Source organism: Balaenoptera musculus, chromosome 12 (genome assembly GCF_009873245.2).
Source record: "Balaenoptera musculus isolate JJ_BM4_2016_0621 chromosome 12, mBalMus1.pri.v3, whole genome shotgun sequence".
NCBI lineage: Eukaryota > Metazoa > Chordata > Mammalia > Artiodactyla > Balaenopteridae > Balaenoptera > Balaenoptera musculus.
In genome coordinates, this window is record NC_045796.1 from 9,501,902 (window position 1) to 9,524,279 (window position 22,378).

General features: G+C 42.8%; 1 protein-coding gene across 2 annotated transcripts in view; it reads right to left on the minus strand.

Annotated features, from left to right (window-relative positions):
* TULP4 (TUB like protein 4) overlaps nt 1-21,445 on the minus strand; it is a 234,294-nt gene extending 212,849 nt beyond the window's left edge. For both annotated transcript variants that reach the window (XM_036871447.1, XM_036871445.1), the window contains exon 1: nt 21,318-21,445. The gene's annotated coding sequence lies outside the window, so the exon portion shown is untranslated. The remainder of the gene's footprint in view (nt 1-21,317) is intronic.
* Nucleotides 21,446-22,378: the final 933 nt, after the last annotated feature.

Genomic DNA, 22,378 nt, shown 5'->3' on the forward strand with positions numbered 1-22,378 from the left:
CTAGACATTGTTGTTGTAGTGTTATTTACATTATACCCACTAAGCAATTAAAAAACTGGAATAAAGTAAATTATTAAAAAGATATGTAAAAACAACCATCATTCACCCTTATTTCAATTGGAAAATTAGGGACAAAGAATCGGAGTGGCGGGGGAGTAAAACTTATCTCTGATTAAAAGTAAAGTCTACCAAAATCGTGGCCAATTCTTGCTGAATGGCCTTAGTGTGTTAATAACCCACTGGGGAGAGAAGAGGCAAGGAGCAAGAATGATTTCTGCGTTACTAAGAGCCCTCTTTGCATCTTCCTCTACATTCAAAGCCACCCTGTAAGACAGTAAAATCCCTACTTCACAAATGATTAAACCAAGACTCAAAGAGTTTAAGTTACGCTTATCAAAAATCATCGGGCTATTAGTCACAGAGCTATGATTTGACATCTGACTCCAAGGCCCATACTTTCTCCACCAAACTGTGTTGCCAGTAATTTCCACTCCACACCCAAGCTGCTTTGGAATAGGGAGGGAAAGCTGTGTATAAGTATTTGATGAGAACAAAATGATGTATGAATAAAGGCCAACTCTGACTGTTCTCATGGACTCCAGAATGTCTAGAGGAAATAACCAATGACCAAATTTAATGTTAAAATGACAGAACTACAGATTAGGAAGAGCTTTGGCAATATTCTGGGCACTCAACACTGGTGAGGCTGTAGGTGACATGTACACTCCAATACTAGTCCCCGTTTCCAGAAAGTGACTGGGCAATACGCAGACAGTGATTAAAACCAACAGTGCTCAAGTTTGGCTAACGTGAGGATTAAGCCAAAGATGTTCACCAACGGTGTTGTTCAACATCACTCTAAAAATTCCAAGAAGTGTATTATGATAGGGAAAAAAAAGTCATATAAAAATGGAAAGAGCAAAAAATCCTTACTTATAAATTATAATTTTCCATCTGCAAAACACACAGAATTGAATGAAATTAGTACTATTAAGAGAGTTCAGTAAAATGGGAAAACAAAACACACAAGAATAAATTCAAAGTGATGAATGAGCCCATGTGTTTACCTAGTCCCTCTCAAATTCCCTTAAGATGATCAAACAAATATAAAAGTACCACAAGAATTTTTTGCAGAAAACAGACAGGCACCACTGACAGGCCCTTGAGGAATTTCTAACAGACATGGAGCAGATAGGTTTAGACTGATAGAAAAGTAACAAAGAGCCTTAATTCAGCCAGGCAAAGGCAAGCACACCACTGAAAGGCTTTAGGCAACGTCTGGCCAAAGAATGGCCGTCTACACTGGGTCGGTGAGACCGCACAGGCCTTCTTATTGCATCCATGGGCAGGGGAATGACACTCCAGGTCACGGTGGATGCCATGGCAATGAGCTGCCCGGGAAAGGGTGAAGATCAGCCTTGCGAAGAAGTGAAGCTCCCCAGTGACGGGAGGACTTACTGTTAGACGGCCGCAAACTGTACACAGAGGCCTAACGCAGCAGCAGCTGACGCAGGAGGGAGGGCAGGATATCAAACTGAAGACCCTCTTCCGGAACCCTCTTAGGGCCTACCCTCCTCTCAGTCTAACAACTATCTAAAAAGCAAGGGAAGCCTGCTTTTGCCTCCTCTGTAGGAACCCAATGCCGGCTTCTCTTACCACTTAGCTGCTTTGGTTTTCTAACTGTTTGACACGGTGGTATGACAACCTGGGTTTAAGATCTCCAAGGTCAAGAATCACATCTTTCACTCCAGCTCTGTATTCACAGGCATGCCAAAGATTGATAACAATAAAAACAGGAACAAAGATACCAATTCATCCCCAACATGACCACTCGGTCTTGTAAAAATTATAGTTTCACCACTGGACTAATTCTCAAAGATTTGATAATCTTTTCATCAGCCCATAGACTCTTCTTGAATATTGTCCTGAAATCAGTTCTTCAACTACTGAAACATCAATCATCTCTGACATCTGTAAACCACTGCATCATGCCCTCTCACTGAGGAGGCATTCTACTGATTGATGTAATAAGAATTCTTTAGATGGCCCTTCCTCATTAAAACTAAGGCATATTCAATAAAATGCAGAGTAATGCTTTTTATTTTTAGCATACACCTAAATTATTTTCATCCAAAAGTTTAGCCTAAATTCTAACCCAGTAAATGACAAACAAAGCAGAACATAAGTATTTGTACAATCATTGCAAAGAAACAACCCAGAAGGATTAGAGAAAAAGAACTTTGATATTTACTACATCTTTACTTTAAAATAGCCCCCAAATGGAAGCAACCCAAATAACAAACACTGAAGAATATTATTATATGATTTATCTACTTGGTGGGATATTATACAGTCCTCAAAAATTATAAATTACAATTACCCATGTGTCCATCAACAGATGAATAGATAAAGAAAATGTGGCATATACATACAATGGGATATTGTTCAGTCTTAAAAAGGAAGGAAATTTCTGACACATGCTACGACGTGGATGAAACTTGAAGACATGATGCTAAATGAAATAAGCCAGTCACAAAAGGGCAAATACTATGTGATTTCACTATAAGTGAATATAATGAGGTAACTAGAGTAGTCAAACTCATACAGACAGAAAGAAAAAGGGTGGCTGCCACGAGCGGGGAATGGGGAATTATTGTTTAACGGGTACGGAGTTTGGGTCTGGGAAGACAAAAAGTTCTAGAGGTGGATGGTGGTGATGGCTGCACAATAAGGTGAATGTCCTTCACACCAACGAACTGTACACTTTAAAAATGGTTAAAAGAGTAAATTGTATGTTATATATTTTGTCGCAATAAAAAGGTATAGTTATGAAGACTATATAGAAACATGAAAAATGCTTGTGCTATGTTCAATTTTCAAAAGCATACAAAGGTGTTTGCAGGAGAATTCAAAATAATGCCATGCTTAAGAGTTATAATACTGGTGGAGACCACAGGTGATTTTCCACCGTTTTATAAATGTACTGTAATATACTGCTGCTTTTTATGCTTACACTTATAAAGACACTGAGTATAACACCAAAAGAGCGAAGCTCAGGTGTCTGTAACCACAAAGCTTCCTCATGTGCTACTCCTTTCTCCATTCATACAATCCTAAACTTGGGGCACGAAAAAGGTTTATATATGCTTAATATCTGGGGGCTGTGCAATGACCTAACAACTGCTGGGGCGCTCTCAGCACACAGAGAGGATTTAATTTTAATCAAATAGTTTTCCTCTTATCCTCATTTTCAAAGTTTAAGAAGAAAACTGGCCTTACTTGAGCCAAAATTTTCTACCAACATAATTTCCTTCTTAGTCATTACTTTTAAGCCACCTTAACTCTTTTGTGGGAGAAGGCTGGGCTCTAAATAAGTAAGTAAATAAAGTTATCATCAAATAAAATTTCTTTTAAAAAGGAGGGTCAGAAGAAGTGAAATGGGAGAAGAATCTGAGCAGGAATTGGAGGAGGAGCTCACGTCAGCTGTGCCAGTGGGTGGCGGGGACACACCAGGGGGGCACAGCTGCTCCCAGACTGCTTCCCACCCGTAACTGGAGAGTCGATTCGCTGCACTCTTTACCACCTTTACTGACAACACTATAAAGATCAAAGGTGACAACGTTTATAAAAATGCTCTGAGGAATGTAACATGCTTTATAAACTAAAAGGTGGTGCCTTGTCAAATTTACAATACTGATTTGATTTTTTCTGGGTTGTCATAAGGCACCACATGAAATCGGCCCCCTCATATATGCTTTTCTGTTTTTCCATTATTACTTCTAACTTCTGTCGTTCTGAGAGCACCGAGTCTCCCAAACCTCAGAGCTCCCCAGCTCTGCATTTTTGAGAGAGAAGGACGGTTCAAGGCATTCTATTTAAGACGAGACATGTCAGAGGCACCCCCCATGGTATGCAGAAAGAGGCCTGCACAAGGAGAGAAAGGTCATGTGGAATAAAGGGTTTCTCATAACCCACATGCAGTACTCCCAGGTTTCACCCAACAGCAGGGCTCTTTCAGCACTATTTTAGAATACCAGTGGCTTCTAAATCCTTTAAAACAGTAATAAATGTTTCCTGTCCTTCTGAGGGTAGGGAATCGAGTGCAGTGAGGGGCATGTCAGATAGAGCAGCCTTCCAGAGGGTGTCATCTTCCACTACGTCAATATTTACTCAGGTGCTCATCATGCCCTTCCCCTCAAGGCCAGTGATACTCGTACTTCCACACAACCCACAGCTTCTGAGGAGGGAAACTGTTTGAGTTTTTAATTTTAAATACACTAATAAGTCAAATAGGTAATAAACCACCTTTACGACTGATGTGCAAATACAATAGATCCTGCACATCTGACAACATGACCAATTCCCAAATTCTCAAATGGCACTAATTCCCAGAATTGTCAGACTGCTCTTTTTCTTGCAATCACTAAGTGACACTTTCAAACCTGCTTGGATTATTGCATACAGCTTCACAATTCAGGCAGAGTGTTCAATCCCAATCTAATTCCAACTCACAGAGGAATTCTCAAATTCATACAGGGGATCTATGGGTGTAACCAAACAACTAAAAGAGGAACGGCTATTGTTCATAACCTCAGAAGTCGGTGGAGTGTTCAAACTGCCAGTGAGCCAGTGACCCCGACAAGATAATGACGGCAAGGAAGGACAATCCACTGGTACACTTAGATCTAGGTAAATGTGATACAGGAAGATTCAAATTCATAAGGTTAAAACTACTGCATTTTAGAAAAAGATTTACAAAAGGATTCCTTCTGATAGCAAGCAGTCAGGGCCTTAACCACTGGCTCCCCTTGTGTATTTAAAATATAGTTTAATTAAAAATATTTTATTTATACTCAGGTTTTCAGGAATCTATCTCCCACATCAAGCTACCCTGCTGAATTAAACTTTGGCCACAATTTCTCTGAGTTCAAACAATGCTGACATAAAAATAGGCTATAATTTATTTCACTAAAAAAGAAATTTGGGCTTCCCTGGTGGAGCAGTGGTTGAGAATCTGCCTGCCAATGCAGGTGACACGGGTTCGAGCCCTGGTCTGGGAAGATCCCACATGCTGCGGAGCAACTGGGCCCGTGAGCCACAATTACTGAGCCTGCGCGTCTGGAGCCTGTGCTCCGCAACAAGAGAGGCCGCGATAGTGAGAGGCCCGCACACCGCGATGAAGAGTGGCCCCCGCTCGCTGCAACTAGAGAAAGCCCTCGCACAGAAACGAAGACCCAACACAACCAAAAATAAATAAATAAATAAATAATAAAATTTTTTTTTTTAAAAGAAATTTAATTTTAAAAAAGGTAATTCCAGAATTTGTTTGGCAGGTTCATCTCCTCAATTTACTGGATTTTTTGTTGGTAGTGGAGATGGCAGCACTTTGTTTTGATTTCACTTGGGGTTTCATTGTTCTGTTTAATTTCTAATGCAAAGCTTATTAGGTGCTTTCACAGCCTGGTTCCATCTTCTATGGCCACTCATCAGTTCTTCCCAGGAAATTCTGGAACAGAGAAAACAGTCTCTAGACACCTGGATCCTAACAATGAAGAACATGGGTGTCGGCAGCCACGCTGTGCCACACGGACCAGGGAGTAGAGGATGCTGGTCTGGAACAAAGAACTCGAAGCACTGAAGGAAGCTAAGAGATGGGGACAGACAGAAGGAAAGAGCTTCCCAGGCCCATCCACAGTGTTCCAGTCTCTGGCTCCTGGCCTGAAGCCCAGCTGTATCCCTGCAGAGATTTTAGGACACAGCCCAGAATCCTTCCAATACATTGCCTTTAGTGTATAAACGAGTTCAGTTAGGTCTCTCTAACTTATAACCAGGAGTTCCCTAACTAACAGAGGGCTCTGTGGTCCTTTCTGTTGATCGTTTTGAAGGAGGCAAGATAGAAACCTGCAGGTGGTAGATGGAACCCAGCAGGGTCTGCAAGTCAGAAAGGCAGGCAGCACTTCAGAACCTGATGCAGTGGCAGGGGTTTAACAGGGTGACTCCAACCTCACACATCCTCAGCAGGCCACCCGAGGGCAACTCCTCTAGTTAACCTTCCAAGTAATGCTAGGTTAAAAGGGAATTGATCTATTCTCTATTCCACACCCTTGCTTTAAAGTAGAATACAGGAGAGGCAGAGCAGCTTTCAGGGTACCGTCAAAAAGCATTGTGCCTGGAGGGCAGAGCTTCCCAGGTTCAAGAACAGCAAACCAAACCCAGAGCAATGGGGGCACGGCACCTCTATCCCACCAAGTCAACTCCCATGTGGAAAGGAAGCAAATCCCAGCTTAAAAACCAAAGGGACATCAAACAGAGCATGCTGATGATTTTTTTATACATATATTTGGTAAACAGAGAAGAAGCATCCACTATTTTTACTTGGTTAAAACATGACCCATCACGATAGTCACACAACAGCATAAATGTACTTAATGCCACCGAACTGTACACGTTATAAATAGCTACAATGGTAAATTTTGTTATGTATGTTTTACCACAATTTAAAACAACAAAAAACATGATACATCAAGAGTCACAGAGACAGACTGAGCCCCCCACCCTGCGACAAACACCATGCACGGTGTTACCTGAGACAGTCATGTAAATGTGTCCCCTTGCCATGGGCAACTCAGTACAGAACCGGGGTGACGTGAGTGGCCGTTAGGGTGGGCACAAGAGAGCTGCGGTTTGGGGGAGGTGGGAGCGGGGGCTGCTGAGCCCAGGCAGCCGCCTCCTAAAATCAGGAGTGATGAAAAGGCACTCCACAGTCTATCTCCCCTACCTCCTAATACCTGATCAGCACAGTCTTACCATTACTAATTCCTAAGTATTTCAACATAAACTCCTCAGAAGTCACTGCTGGTTTCCTATCCGCCACAAACAGATGGCAACCCAGAAGAGTCCTGTTCCCATTATGCCGACTTGGCGGGAGGCTCACCTGCCGCCACCTGAAACACCGATCCCTCCCACCTGCACACAGAAGGCTCCCAAACACAACTCAAATCCCGCCCAGATGCCCACTGATCAGCATCCTTAAAAGCATGGGGGGGAGTCTCATTACAACTCCACTAATTAATAAACATAGGGAGGGACCACATCGCATCCTAGTATGATTACAGGAGACTGCAGCTTTCGTTGCAGTTCCACTCTGCAGTTCAGGCTGGTTCCCGGCCTGATTACACTGGGATGGAATCCAGTTTTCTAATATATCCATATGTATGAGAATCAGAGCAGATCTTATTACATCAAACCTGGAGGAAAACCTCTGGAGATGCTAAAAGTTCAATTTCAGCCACATTAATACATCCTTAAAATTTTATTTACAATGAAACCATCTATCCTGTTTTTATAACTCCAACACAGATTTCTTAGCTGCAACTTTTTAACTTAAATAATCAAACACTACGAGAACGACAGACTGTTCACAAATTACGCCTAAATTAGAAAACATGAAAGCTGCCTCTGTGCATGCATATGTACATATGTGTACACACACACACACACACTGGCAAGGAGGAAGAAAAGGAAAAGTAGATTGTTTACTTCATCAGATTCCAAGCAGAGATGTTCTTTCATGTTTTGTGGACGTACCTGACAATCACCAGGGCCTTAACCACTGACTGATCCTTGCCTGCTCAGCAAATCAAACGGGACTCTTTGGAATGTTAAGCCAAGGTTTTCTTTAGCAGAGGCAGCTTAAATTAACTATAGCTCAGTGTTCTCCTGCCACTCTCCAGTAATGAAACCCTTCAGTGGCTCTACTCTTGCAATAAAGACCAAAATCCTTAAACACGGGATACAAGGCCCAGCACGAAAAGGCATCTCTTTCACCAAGGCCTCTGCATTTCCTCAGGGAAACCATCTCTGACCTTCTGACCAGCTCAAATCCCACCTTTATACCCTGTATTTCTCCTTTGTGGTATGAATGAATGAATGAGTTAGCATGTCTTTCAGTGCAAGTAACAGATAATCTCAACTCAGGTTGCCTTAAACAACAGGGAAATTTATTTCACACAATAAGTCCAAAGGCAGGTGCGTGGTAGGCTCCGAGGAGGTCTCTCTGCTCTTTTCTCGCTCTGTCCTCTCCCCTGCACCAGCTTCACGTTCAGATTGTAGCAATGCGGCCGTAACAACTCCAGGCACCACATCCAGACAGGACTGTACTCAGAGGAGAAGGACTATCTTTCCTAGTGTTGTCATTTTAAGATTGAGAAGTTTTCCAGAACCTCTGGCAGACCAGAACTAGGTCTCTTGCTTATCCCTACAGCAGTCACCGACGGTGAGTGGGACCTGCATGACTGGCTGAAACAGATCACGACTTACCCCTGTGCTGGGGATGGATCGCCTTCCCCACAGCACATGCAGACGGGGAGGGTATCTAAACAAAACCCCAGTTCCATGACGAAGGGAAGAAAGGATGTTAGAAATGCACTCAACAGGGTCAGCTAGTTATCAGTCTGGGATACGTGCTGGTTGTTGCCAAGAGAAAACCCCACTAGCTTCACCCACATGCACCTATAAAACCAGCAGCAGCAGCTTGGACGGGAGGCCACAGGGGGTAAGAGAAGAGATGCGGGACTTTCGATCAGCAGGTGCAGACTCAAGTCCCAAGACGTCTGCTTAACAGTTACGTGACCGTGGGCAAACCCCCGACCTCAGCTTTCTCATAAAATAAAAAAATACATGCTTGACATAATGTGCAAGGTTACTGTGAAGACCAGATAAAACGGCAGATGTGGAAAAAGGCTTTGTAAAAACAATGATTATAACTAAAACTTGTAATGTAAACAGTCACAAGCCACCAAGAAAAACTCCTCAAAGAAAAAAGAAAACAGAAAAAAGCTGTCTCTGTCTGGCCAAACTGAAGCACGTATAATCTACTAATGGATCTCTGCTTTAAAAATTGTATTTCTATTGATTTACTTGTGACTTGGTTGGAGGCTTTCCAATATGATCTACCGATTCTCTCTGAGTTGAGGTGGAACAGAACAACTCTATAGAAACTGTCTTCAGGGTCTGTAGAAAGCCAACCCAGGGTCCTCTTCGCTTCTTCATTGACCCCTCCTCCTCAGGCGTGCACAGCAATCATATTCTCACTGCCTTCTAAATCGAAAGGCAGGGTGGTGGTGTTTTACAGGTCAGAAAAGGCTAAGAAAACCTAAGTGTTTTCAGTTAGGAGAGGGGAGACTGATTTGAACGCACAAGTAGAAGCCAGTGGTTACCCACGAGACAGCTCGGCCCAGCTCACGTGAACGTGTGTGAGTCGCGATGCCTGTAGATAACAAGTGCAGAGGTACCTAAGGCCTCCCTGCTAATGCTATTTCTATCAGGCAGTGTGGGCATGGAGCCACCCAACATGGCTTGCATTCTACCTAATTTCCCACCTGCCCGCCCCACCTCTTACTTCATTCATCTGTCTCCACTTACCGTGGGGTAGAGATGGGCAAGCGAGCCACACAGAGTCTCAAACCCATCTAAAGAGTAAGATATGCGTTCATCTACGCCAACCACATTTTTTCTCATTAGATACATCACCCTTCATTTGGTCAATAAAGTTAGAAGACCGGCCGTGCCTAGTACCGTGATTCTAGAGGGTGAAAGCAGTGATATTCTGGGCTTACTTTGATGTCTAGGAACTTAAAACGCTTCCTCACAATGAGGGTGCCTTTCTCTCCGAGACTTAAAAATCAACAACATATGATTTTCCACTCAGGTCCAGGCAGAAGAACCAGGCAACAGTGTGAGAGCAAAGACATCTTAGGGAATTACAATGCAGGGGAAACGGAGGCAGCAACTGGCAGTCTGGACAGTTTGAGAGGTATTTCTCTGCCCAAGTTCCCTGTGGTAGCACACATGCAGAACAGTGCCACTCCCAAGACACATGCTTTCTAGGGGCAGGTGTGTCTAATAAGACCAATGATCAAGAATATTTTCCATCTAAACCATGTGTATGTGTGAAAGAATTCTGTAAACCATAAAGCTGCCATGTCCCAACACCAGTGCAGTGTCTCGAGCTCAGCTTCTCCACAGAGCACATTGCCATGTGTGGTCCTGCCTCTTCAAAACCCACCCCACTTTATGCAACGTTGTGCCCTGGGGAAGGACATCAGTGAAACTGGTGCAATCAGAAGGAAGTCTAGAGTTTAGTTAATGACAACGTATCAATGTTAATTTCTTAGTCTTGACAAATGTTCTATAGTTTTGTAGGATAACATTAGAGGAAGCTGGGTGAAGGGTCGGAGGAACTCTCTGTACCGAGTATCTTTGTACCTTTTCTGTAAATCCAAAATTATTCTAAGATACGAAGCTTATTTTAAAAAGTTTAAAACACCTGTCTGCTTAAAAAAGGAAAAAAAAAAAAAAAGAAGGGGAAAAAACCACATTCCATGGGAAAAGACTTTCTAAGCAAACCATCAGAGTAGAAACTACGGAAAAAAAATTGAAAGACTTGACTACATAGAAAATTTAAACTTTTATACATAAAATATGCCATGAACAGAGTTGGAGTTGAAAGGCAACCAAGAAACTGGGAAAATATTTATAATATACACGGAAGAAAAGGAGTTGATATATATAACAGCAAACTTCATATATTTTTTAATTTTTAAAAAAAGGCCACATGCCTAGGTACTCCATCTGCTACAACTGCGTTCACACATTTCAAATCTGTACGTCCAAACTCGAATTCAGTCCCCTTAAAACATGCTTCTTCCCATTCCACCCACTGTCTCTGACGGCCCCCCACACCGGGGGGCTCTGCTAGAGAAAGCAGAGGTTCAGTGCAGCCTTCCCCACAGCGGCTAACTCTGTTCAATTTGTTGGACCACTCCTAACCAAAGTCTCCTTCTAGAATCCAGGACTCTTTTCTTCTTTATGAGTGCAATATGTCAAGCTTACCTACTTGGTGCCCACAATAGTGAAAACAGGTCAAACCACAACCAGAAGTGGGAATCCTGAGAAAAGACCTCGCAGGTCAAAACCAGATTCAAATTTCAGCACCAGCCAATCAGAAAAAAAGGAATCAGAAACGCACTCACCACAGGTGGGCAGTCTCCTCCCCCCTGCAGCCCCATTTACCTGGATTTCTAGAGAGATGCACCTATTCAAAGAAAAAGCACCTTCTTAAAATAAAATAGTTACAACTAACTCAGCAGTTTATATTAGAACCAACCTATCTTAGTAATTTTTTGGTTGTTGTTATTTCTGTGCTTTTAAATTTAGAAGGGGACCAGAGAATCTGAAGAAAGAATATACTTCTTTCAAGGTATCCCCATATATGTAGAGTTTAAATTATGTCAGAGTTAGAATCATACTAAGAATTAATATTAGTCATATTATCATATTAAAATTAAGAAGCAAAAAGAACATTGAAGTTCCATACATAAAACAATATAGAGGTCAAGAAATAAAATATTTTTCACACAGAATAGTGTGACCATGATTAAAACCACTAGATAAAAATTCAGGAGCTAAAAGTTTGCATCCCAGTTGATTACATTCTTCCATTAACCTTAGGCAGACTTTCTGTTGCCCTACTTACCTGGAGTTTCCTATGCTACAAGATAGTAGTTCATGTCTTAAAATAACTCTAAGTACTTAAGACAGTACTAAAGGCCAAGTAGACACAAAACGAAGAGTAGAATTAAACCCAATCTTAACTTCTTGAAGCTCATTCATGATCTAATTTGTGAATAACTCCAGACTCCCAGCACGCTTCCTTCCTCAGACATCTCACCTTGGGTCCACCTTACTGCTCATTAGCACCAAAGGAGGTTTAACTCAAACCAACTGTGCTCGTCATTAACCATCTAGTAAAAGGTTTGAAGTAACTGGCTTAAATTGACCTCCGGTGATTACTGGTATAGTTCACGTGACAGTGCTTACCCCTCTCCCACAAGTTTCAGCTGTCTTACATACAGAGAGAAATAGCTCAATTCCCCAAAGCCAAGTACATGCACATCCTTCTATGTCACATGAAAGAGAAAAACTTCACCATCTGAACACGGGTGAAGGACGGCCAAGGAAATTCCATTTCTATGACCATTAATCAGCAGAGATCACCGTTGTTTGCAAATCACAGACAGCAAAGAAAGGGAAGACAATGGGATATCCCAAGGCTCTCAGAATTAAAAACGATACACCATTTCTGAACCATGGGTTAATCCTGAGACTTCTCTACTTATTTACAATAAACTTATTACATTAAATTCATAGGAGGCTGATGTCAAAGCACCTCATAAACATTATTGCTTCTATGAATACCTCTGTGAAGAAAAGCATTTTTAGCCTAGGAGGGACCTACAATGGTATTTAATGTTTCTCTATCCCATTTCTTGTACATAAATACACAGAAGGTACAAATCCTATTCACTGTACTGTATCACGAAATTTTTCAAAACAACGTTAATTAGTTGATCAAAAACTTAAATAAATCTATTCCATACGGCAATGTAATCGTGCAGCTTGTTAACGGTCCAGAAAAGATTTGGTGCTGATTAGTTAAAATTAAAGGTTGACATAATTAGATAAAACTGAATTATGGTGATAACTTGTGGACTTCATATATTAGCACTTGCTCTCCACTGATAACAGAGACCTGGCTGTCGTAGCTGTAAGAATGGTGAGGAGGAAGGAGATGCAAAATCAAACACAAACAGGATGCCATAAATCCAAAAAGGCTGGGAAGTGATGCTCCAGTTAGCTGTGACGGATGGGTTGTGGGCGGGACCCCGATCCCACGCTACTTAATTTATCCCCAAGTCCCTCAGAATCAAAGCTGGGTGAGGAGACAGAACAATGTGTGTGCCACTTTCATTCTCACTCTGTCACAGTATTAAAAATTACTACTATTGGAATAAGATAAGCAAACTGTGAGCTTTCTTTTACTAAGAGTTGCTGTGTTTTCTTCCAAGCATTTCAAATATTACAGAATTTATTTCATCATTCAGATATCAGAAAATTCTGAAAAGTTGACTTCCTACATAGGAAACACAAACTGGGTTTCTCATTTCCTGGGAAAAGACGGCAAGCACAAAAACAAAAAGGGTTCCAACTATTTGTAGGCACTGGAAAATGTGACCTGGGTTTAGCCACATTCATCCACCTCGCTGTCCCCATGATCCAACCTCCTTAAACTTCTTTCTTTCAGGTAAGTTAAATCCAGGAATGACTTTTTGAAGGCATTCTTGTGTAATATGACAGATGTTAATACATAAACTTCCTGATGATTTAACACAGTAACTATGGCCACCTGAAATGTCAGCTCTGGTGTCCAGGGTTTTCATCCACAGCATCAGGCTAACTTCTTAACATGCATGTTTTGATATTCTAACCATTGGAGCTGAATTTGTCCATCTGGTTTGTGGCTAAGAGGACTGTCTGAAGCTTAAGAAACTGATTTACGTGTGAAGATAATCCTGCATGTTCTCAGCACATGGTAACGTCACTACTGATCAGCTTTTCTGGAATATTAAAACTGTCCCAGTACTAACCAGCCTGTCGTCATGGAGGACCTCTGGCACTCTGACACAATGCCATGTGTTTCCCCAGGACGGTATCATATACTCTTAAAAGCCAAAGATGAAGGAAAGGTTCATAGGGGGTCAACAACATGGTACTCAAAGTATGTTCTACACAAGACTTCATTTCTCTTGCCAGGGACTGAAAATTACACACATACACACACACACACACACACACACACAAAATTTAAACTAATCTTCCCTTGCTGATTGCAAGAAACGGGTCAAAGAAACATTCAGTTAGGATGAAAAAATTCTGAACCCAGTGATATTTGTCTCTATCAAAGGAGAATTTGAAAACACTGAGCAACAGTTTTAGAAAGTAGATACCAAAGAGCCTGTAGAACCAAGTGTCCCAAACAGTAACTAGCTTGGGATCAACAGGTGAGACTTAAGAGGAAAGGTTGAGACTGTCATAAAAATTATTCATGAAAAAGGCCAACTTCTTAGCCTTAACCAGACACGAACAGATCTGATACAAGAAAAACTTTAACCCAGCGGCTCTACTATGCCCATTCTAAACTGGGAGAAAATGTCCAAGTATTAAGACTACCGAAAAAAGAAATAGCAGAAATACTGTAACAACATAATAACTTATATTATGCATTTCCAAATCCTTTCACATCCATTAAGGTCTAAATTAAGTCTTTAATTTTTAAAAAGTGAGAAACTGTAAATCATAAGTTCCAGTGTGTGTTATCTTTCTCAAAGCTCTTTCACATCCATTTTGACTCTAACTGTGCTTTTGATTAGAAATAATACCAGTGAGAAAGATGTTCAAGTGAGTCTGTATTATCTGCACAGCACCTCTGCACACCTACAGAATAATTTTCTACACTCTACAGCCTACTACGCCATTACTAGGAGGCTTTCCATAAACACTACTTTTCCATTCTATTCTTAAAATACTCTTTCTCTCAAAAGTGGGTATCCTTGTCACCACACAAGCACAAAGACTTCTATTTCTATGTACTGACATCAGAGAAATATATTTGATTCTGAATTAACCACATTTAAAGGGAAAATAGCATAATTTTTAAAATCCAAGAATAATCCAAAATTTTAATTTTGACCCATTTTCTATGAAAGCCAGAAATCAAATAAAGGTGACCCATTGGTATAGGTCCTAACATGCCAAAAACAGAAGTTAAAAGGAAAAGAAAGCCCAAGTTTATCAGAGTCTGTAGTAATTTATGGAGATGCAGTAATTAATTCAATGTTTATGAGCAAAGAATGTATTTAATTTTAACTGAATGTGTAGCGGGCATGTATCGCCTTGTCTTCCTGGAATGTCTTCCCTTTCTTTAGTTAAAAGCACCCCAACTCATCTTGTGATTCCTCCATTCTATATCTTTGTGGGACTGTCAACTGAAAGCAATCCTATACACACACACACACACACACACACACAGCCAAAGGGCAAATTACCTAACAAGGCCAATCATAGTCTCTCCCCAGGAAAACTAAATCTTCCGACACAACAATGAAATCAGTGGGTGCTGTCTTCAAGACCATGGCACCTGAAACAGACTGCCCATTAGGCGGCTCCTGAAGCCTAGCTCCTCGAAGGTCTGATTCTTGGCCTCCAAAGCCTAGTCGTTCAGCATTTTCTATGCCTATATTATATGTAATTGCTATGCCTACAGTTCTGTAATCTCTCTTTTTCACTCAATAATATATAATGGGCATCTTTCCAGATTGGTTAATATAGATTTATATCATTATTTTCAATGGCTGTATGCAAAGAAGGTACCCTAATCTATTTAATCAATTCCTTACTTAAGGTTATTTACTAAATAACTGTATATAGTAAATAGTTCTTTACTGTATACATATATCTTTGCTAACTTTTCCTACTATTTTTTAGGATAAGTTCCTAAATGTGGGCTTGCTGGGTTAAAGGCTATGCAAATTTTACGTTTTGACACATAATAGTAGCTATTTAGAATAAGTGCAATGGACTTCCCTGGTGGCGTAGTGGTAAGGAATCTGCCTGCCAATGCAGGGGACACGGGTTCTATCCCTGCTCCGGGAAGATCCCACATGCCATGGAGCAACTAAGCCCGTGAGCCACAACTACTAAGCCTGTGCTCTAGAGCCCGCGAGCCACAACTACTGAAGCCCGCACACTCTAGGGCCCGCGTGCCGCAACTACTGAGACCCGCGCACCTGGAGCCCGTGCTCCACAGCAAGAGGGGCCACCATAATGAGAGTCCCGCATGGCTCAACGAAGAGTGGTCCCTGCTCACTGCAACTAAAGAGAGAGCCCACATGCAGCAACGAAGACCCAACATAGCCAAAAAAAAAAAAAAAAAAAGATTAGAATAAGTGCATCAATTTACACCTCTACTGAGACCAAGAGTATACATGTCCCTTCATCTTCACCAGCACTGGGAGTTACTATCATCCTTATTCCCACTCCAAATTGGGAAATGCCCAAATATTAAGACTACCAAGAGAAGGGATACCCGAAGTAATCATAATAACAAAATACTTTATATCAAGCTTTACCAAATTGTTTCACATCTCGTAAGGTCTAAATTGAGTTTAAATTACATTGCCAATATAATCATTGAAAAATGGTGTCTTAGTTGGCTCAGGCTGCCATTAAAAAATACCACAGCCTGGGGTGGCTTAAACAACAGAAATTTATTTCTCACCATTCTGGAGGCTGAAAACTCCAAGATTAAGATGCCAACAAGGCAGATTTCTTTTGTGACCTCTCATCTTGGCTTGTAAGTGGTTGCCATCTAGCTATGTGCTCACATGACCCCTTCTTTGTGCATGGTGAGGGGCGGGGAGGGAAGTGTTTTGGAAGGGGTCGGTGAGCTCACTGGTGTCTGTCTCTTCTGATGAGGGTACTAATCCCATCATGAAGGCTCCACCCTAACCCTAATTACCTCCCTAAGGCCCCATCTCCAAATACCATCACATTGGGGGATAGGGCTTCAACATAAGAATTTGGGGGAGAGACATTCGGTTCATAACAAATGGTATCTTATTTTTGCTTTTAATTTCATTTCTTCAATTACTAGTAAAATTGAATATTTTAACATATCTACTGGTCATTTACTTTCCCTTTTATTTTTCTTTTAAAAGTGGTCTGTTCAGGGCTTCCTTGGTGGCGCAGTGGTTGAGAATCTGCCTGCCAATGCAGGGGACACGGGTTCGAGCCCTGGTCTGGGAAGATCCCACATGCCGCGGAGCAAATGGGCCCGTGAGCCACAATTACTGAGCCTGCGCGTCTGGAGCCTGTGCTCCGCAACAAGAGAGGCCATGATAGTGAGAGGCCCGCGCACCGCGATGAAGAGTGGCCCCCGCTTGCCACAACTAGAGAAAGCCCTCGCACAGAAACGAAGATCCAACACAGCCATAAATAAATAAATAAATAAAATTTAAAAAAAAAAAAAAATGGTCTGTTCTGATTCCAAACCTGGAACAGGAAGGGTACAGGATGAGCCTGGAACATCTTGTCACACCAGAAAGCAAGGAAGCTACTATAGGCTACTAGAGCTGTGTGATAAGGACTCAAAGCCAAACTGAATGAGTCTATCTGCCCAAAGATATGGCAATTTGAGCATCAAAAGGACAATAATTGAAATGGACTGAAACACATCATATATGCTAAAACAGAGGAGTTCATAAAGATCCTCAAAAAGAAAAAAAAAAAAAAAGGAAAGAAAAGACCCTAGCTCCATTACCATTGGAAGATGGTAGGGAACCAACTCATGATTTTGGAAAGTGGCAAATAAAGGGAAATAATCAAACATTCCTATACAATGTATACCTCAGGGTGAGTCCTTCATGCTCTTCCATACAGCAAAATATACCACCATTATAACATTAGCTGAGAAAAAAAAACACCGTCTGCATCAGCTGCAAATTTCAGAAAGATGTACCATATGTCACTATCCATGTGGAAGGGAAATTAAAGAGAGGATATAACATACATATTTGTTTCATCCCCCATGGTTCCCATATTTTTTAAAGGTACTGTGCATTCTGTTGGTGGGAATGTAAATTGATACAGCCACTATGGAGAACAGGACGGAGGTTCCTTAAAAAACTAAAAATAGAATTACCATATGACCCAGCAATCCCACTACTGGGCATATACGCAGAGAAAACCTTAATTCAAAAAGACACATGCACCTCAATATTCATTGCAGCACTATTTACAATAGCCAGGTCATGGAAGCAACCTAAATGCCCATCAACAGACGAATGGATAAAGAATATGTGGTACATATATACAATGGAATATTACTCAGCCATAAAAAGGAACGAAATTGGGTCATTTGTAGAGACGTGGATGGACCTAGAGGCTGTCATACAGAGTGAAGTAAGTCAGAAAAGGAAAACAAATATCGTATATTAAGACATACATGGGAACCTAGAAAAATGGTACAGATGAACCAGTTTGCAAGGCAGAAATAGAGACAGAGATGTAGAGAACAAACGTATGGACACCAAGGGGGGAAAGTTGGGGTGGGGGGGATGAATTGGGAGACTGGGGTTGACATATATACACTGATATGTATAAAATAGATAACTAATAAGAACCTGCTGTATAAAAAATAAGTAAATAAAAATTTTAAAAAGGTACTGTGCATTAAAAAATAAAATTAAATAAAATTTTAAAATAACTAATTCGATTTTCTGTTTTAATTAAACAAATCATAATTAAATAATTTCCAGTGAGAGCTCTTGATCATCATGAGATTACCTCAGTTGCTAACACTTAGTATGTTAAAATTTAGAACCTTTACTAACAAAATGTAATATATACATATAATGGAATATTATTCAGCCTTAAAAAGGAAGCAAATTCTGAAACATGCTACAACATGGATGAACCTTGAAAACATGCAAAGTGAAATAAGCCAGTCACAAAAGGACAAATACTGTATGATCCCACTTATATGAGGGACCTAAAGTAGTCAAATTCACGGAGATAGAAAGTAGAAAGGTGGTGGTCAGGAGCGGCGGGGGTGGGGAGGAGAACAGAATGGGAAGTTATTGTTTAATGAATACAAAGTTTCAGTTCAGGAACATGAAAAGGTTCTGGAGATGGATGGTGGTGACCGCTGCATAACAATGTGAATGTACTTAATGTCACTGAACTGTACACTTAAAAATGGTTAACATGGTAAATTTTACATTATGTATATTTTATCATAAAAAACTTAGTATTTTTAATATGTTAAAATTTAGTTGACTAAATTAACATTATCCCAACCAAATTAAAAGAAATTCGACATTTCAATTACATATTCCCTGCAGTCTCACTAAGGACAAATGTACAATTTGGGAAAAGCTTTTGGTAATACTGAAAACACTTCACAGGGTAGGAACCAATAGAAACCAATGCAATAACTGAATCAAGACATTTCATAACAGAAGTTTTACTCAATTTTTTAATGCATTTGATGAATCACACGCATAGTTGGGTCACTCAATCTATCTTCAATCTTTCTCCATCCACAGAAGAGAACAGGAAAGAGATAATTGATACTGTAAATGCAGTGAAACAGATGAAGAACAATGTCCTAGCTTAGCCCTGCACATGGAAAGCACTCAACAAACATTCCCGAAATTCAGATACTCAGTGAACCTGCAATAAAACCAAAAGATAACTTGGGCTTTGCATTCTGTCCTCCACACTACCCAGTGAGAGGGCTGACATGCAGCCTGAAGGAAGGCTGCTGTCTCTTTATTGTTCTTTCATCACTGGGGATCTCAGCATCAATGTCGGATGGTTCAATATAAAACAGGTTTCATGAACTACTTATCCTTTTATGGCTTAAAAAAGTTTTTTTCCATTCAGAGTTTTGGTGGGGAAAATGTAAATAATCAAACTACCACTCATATAGCTCCATATGAAAACTAGAAAGTTCAATATGATACACACATCTTTTCTAAATGAAAAGTTGGTTTTAAAATAAACAGTAGTAAATACATTACTATTTCTCGGGCACAGGAAGTTAACTCGGGCTTTCTATTCTTCTCCCATGTCATAAAGCTTCACTGTGTTAAAAAAATTTTCCCTATATGATCCCTCTAACTCAGTACTACATACTTCCAACTCTAGAGGTCAACAACACCTCCCCCCATCGCAGGAAAACACTGCTACTTTCACAGCCCTTACTAAAATAGAGCACTTAAAATTCTCCAAAGAAATTCACATCCTCTAGCAACTCTCTCACACAAATTAAGTACTATGCTTAAACACTAGATTTAGCTATTCACAATTTATTCATATACTTACTTCCATAACACTAAACTATCAAGAAATAGAAAGGGACGGCTGAGTTCCTCCCAATCTGAGCGTGGCTACCATTGTACAATGTTGAAATCAGCTTCCCAACTGCCCCACCAAATCACCAGGAGTCCAGGCAGTTGCCTCTGGTTTGCAGCGTGGCTGTGTGCAAGGAGCCCTGTCGCTCTCCATCCATCACAACCCCAAATCCCAGCAATCGGTGCTGCAGGGCCTGGGGATGAGCGTCCTCCAGGACCACAGCACCATTCCCGGTGGCCTTGCCTGCAAGAACTAAACTCCAAGAAATGCAAACGTGAGACACAGACAGAGAGGCACAAAGAAAGGGACTCCCAAATGACTTTTTACATTCTTCAAAACCTTAGACATAAATTATTTTCCCTGTGCTTTTTTAAGAACCTGCCTACTGGGTATCCTTAAGGTGCTGCTAAACTACTGCAAAATACAAAGAGGAGGACAATCCCCAAATAGAGAAATCCAGGGCAGAGCTCCCTGTAAGGGGAGCTGACTGTCCACCAGGGGAGAAGTGTTAGAAGACTTTCTGATCACCATGGCAATTTAGCAGATAAGTCACATCCATCCCCGACAGAACTGTGTCACTCTTATTTCCTTCCACAAAGCTAGATGAACCTCACCTTTCCAACCTTAAAGTGGTGTGACAAGAAAAAGTAGACACCTCTCCCTACTAATTGCCCGAGCCGGTCAAACTTCAGACGCAGCATCATGCACTTTGTTTTTAAGCAGAGAGAAAAGAGGAAGGGTTGTTATTCTGAGCGGAATCCCCGTGATTTGCCAGAGGAAACAGCACAGACCAAACAGCAGAAGCGCCAGCATTTCCATGCAGCTGCCACGACAGGTGACCGGGCCGCTTTGCAGACACCCCGCTCGCTCGAGGGGTCTCACGGAGGTGGGGGGGCAGGAAGGCCAGGCGGGAGGGGGACAGCCTGGAGGACGAGAAGGTGGGCAGAGGCCGGGAGGGAAATCCACTCCATCCAGACGCCGGGGAGGAAGAAGAGGAGCACAGTTTCCCCCGGGAAACCGTTTTAAGGGGTTTTCTGTCTCCACAATTAAGAAAAAAAAATGGCTCCAAGCCAAACGCCTCCTGATTTACACACAGACACACATACACTCACGCGCGCGCGCGCACACCAAGCTCCTCTATCGCCCCATTTTCTTAGACACTGAAACAAAAGACTAAAACCGCTAAACAGCAGCAAGCGCCGCCCGGAGCCGGGTGTCGGCCACCGTCTCCCCACCGCGCCCTCGGGAAAGCCCACTCGAGGGGGCCCGCCCGCCGCCCCCCGCCCGAGCCCCGGCCGGGGGCCGCCCGACGCACCCCCGCCCGCGCCCGGCAGAGGGGCCTGGCCGGGGCTGGGGGCCCGAGCGCCCGCCCCGAGGGGACAGGCGCCCGGCCCGGCTCCGGAGGGCGCTCCGGCCGGCGCTCGGGCCCGCCACCTCCTCCACGGGAGGGCGGCAGCGCCCGGGCCGGGACGGCGGTGACAAGAGCCCAGCTCCCGCCTCACCTCCGGGCGCCGGTGGCGGCGGCCCCGCTCTCCTCCGCGCCTCCCTGCCTCCGCCTCCAGCAGCCCCGCGCCGCCACCGCCGCCGCCGCCGCCTCCCCCAGTGTCTCCGCGGAGTCTCCGCCTCCCTCGGCCGCCGCCGCCGCCGCCGCCGCCGCTGGGCCCGGCTGTGCGCCACGTGACCGCGCCACGTGACCCGGCGCGGCTGGCAGGCACCTCCCCGGCCGGCCTCGCGCCCTCGCGCCCTCGCGCCCCCGGGGACCCGCGCCCCGGCCGTTGACGACCTCTGGCTCCGGACTGGGGTCGCGGCCCCCGCCACCCTCCCCTCGCGGCCCGAGCTGCTGCCGGGCTCGTCACCTGCCTGCTGCCACGCGCGAAACCCCCAGCTCAACAGACCCTCCAGCCACTGCACACTCGCGAGCACTCCCTCAACGCGCACACACAACCGCCGAACGCCCACTCGCGCGCCCACCCGTTCTCACGCACGTGTCACACACGCGCACCCCGCAGTCTTCGTCCCTCGGGGCAACTACACAGCCTGGACTACAGTGAAAACAGTAACTAGTCCAATCCGAACCCCGCTCCCTTGAGGAATCCTTCCTACCCGGTAATGTAATGATTTGTGTGCGGTCCAAACTTAATTGGAGCCGGAAGTGGATATCACACTCTCTCTGAAGTTTAAAGTCTCTAGAAAGCGCACGTTGCTTGTAGTGTGAACCACCGAATGTCTCCATGAAGACAGTCACTGAGGTGTCTTTGATGGTGATGATCTGATCTCAGATATATCGTATCTTTTTCAGTTGGTCTTATGGGGAAAGGACTGGATGGCGTCATTTTAACTCACACAGAGGAACGAGCATTCACAGCCTTTTTCCCCCCATTAAATTGATGTCCTGCTAAGAACGGAAACTTTATGCATCCGTCCTTCATTTTCCATCACGTCCACAGAAATGACACTGCTGATTGTGTGACTGTTCACGTATGTGTATTTTTTAAAAAATAGACAAGAGCAGCATCCTTTCTTTCTTGATATGAGGCATAACATGCCCTATATATTTAAGTGT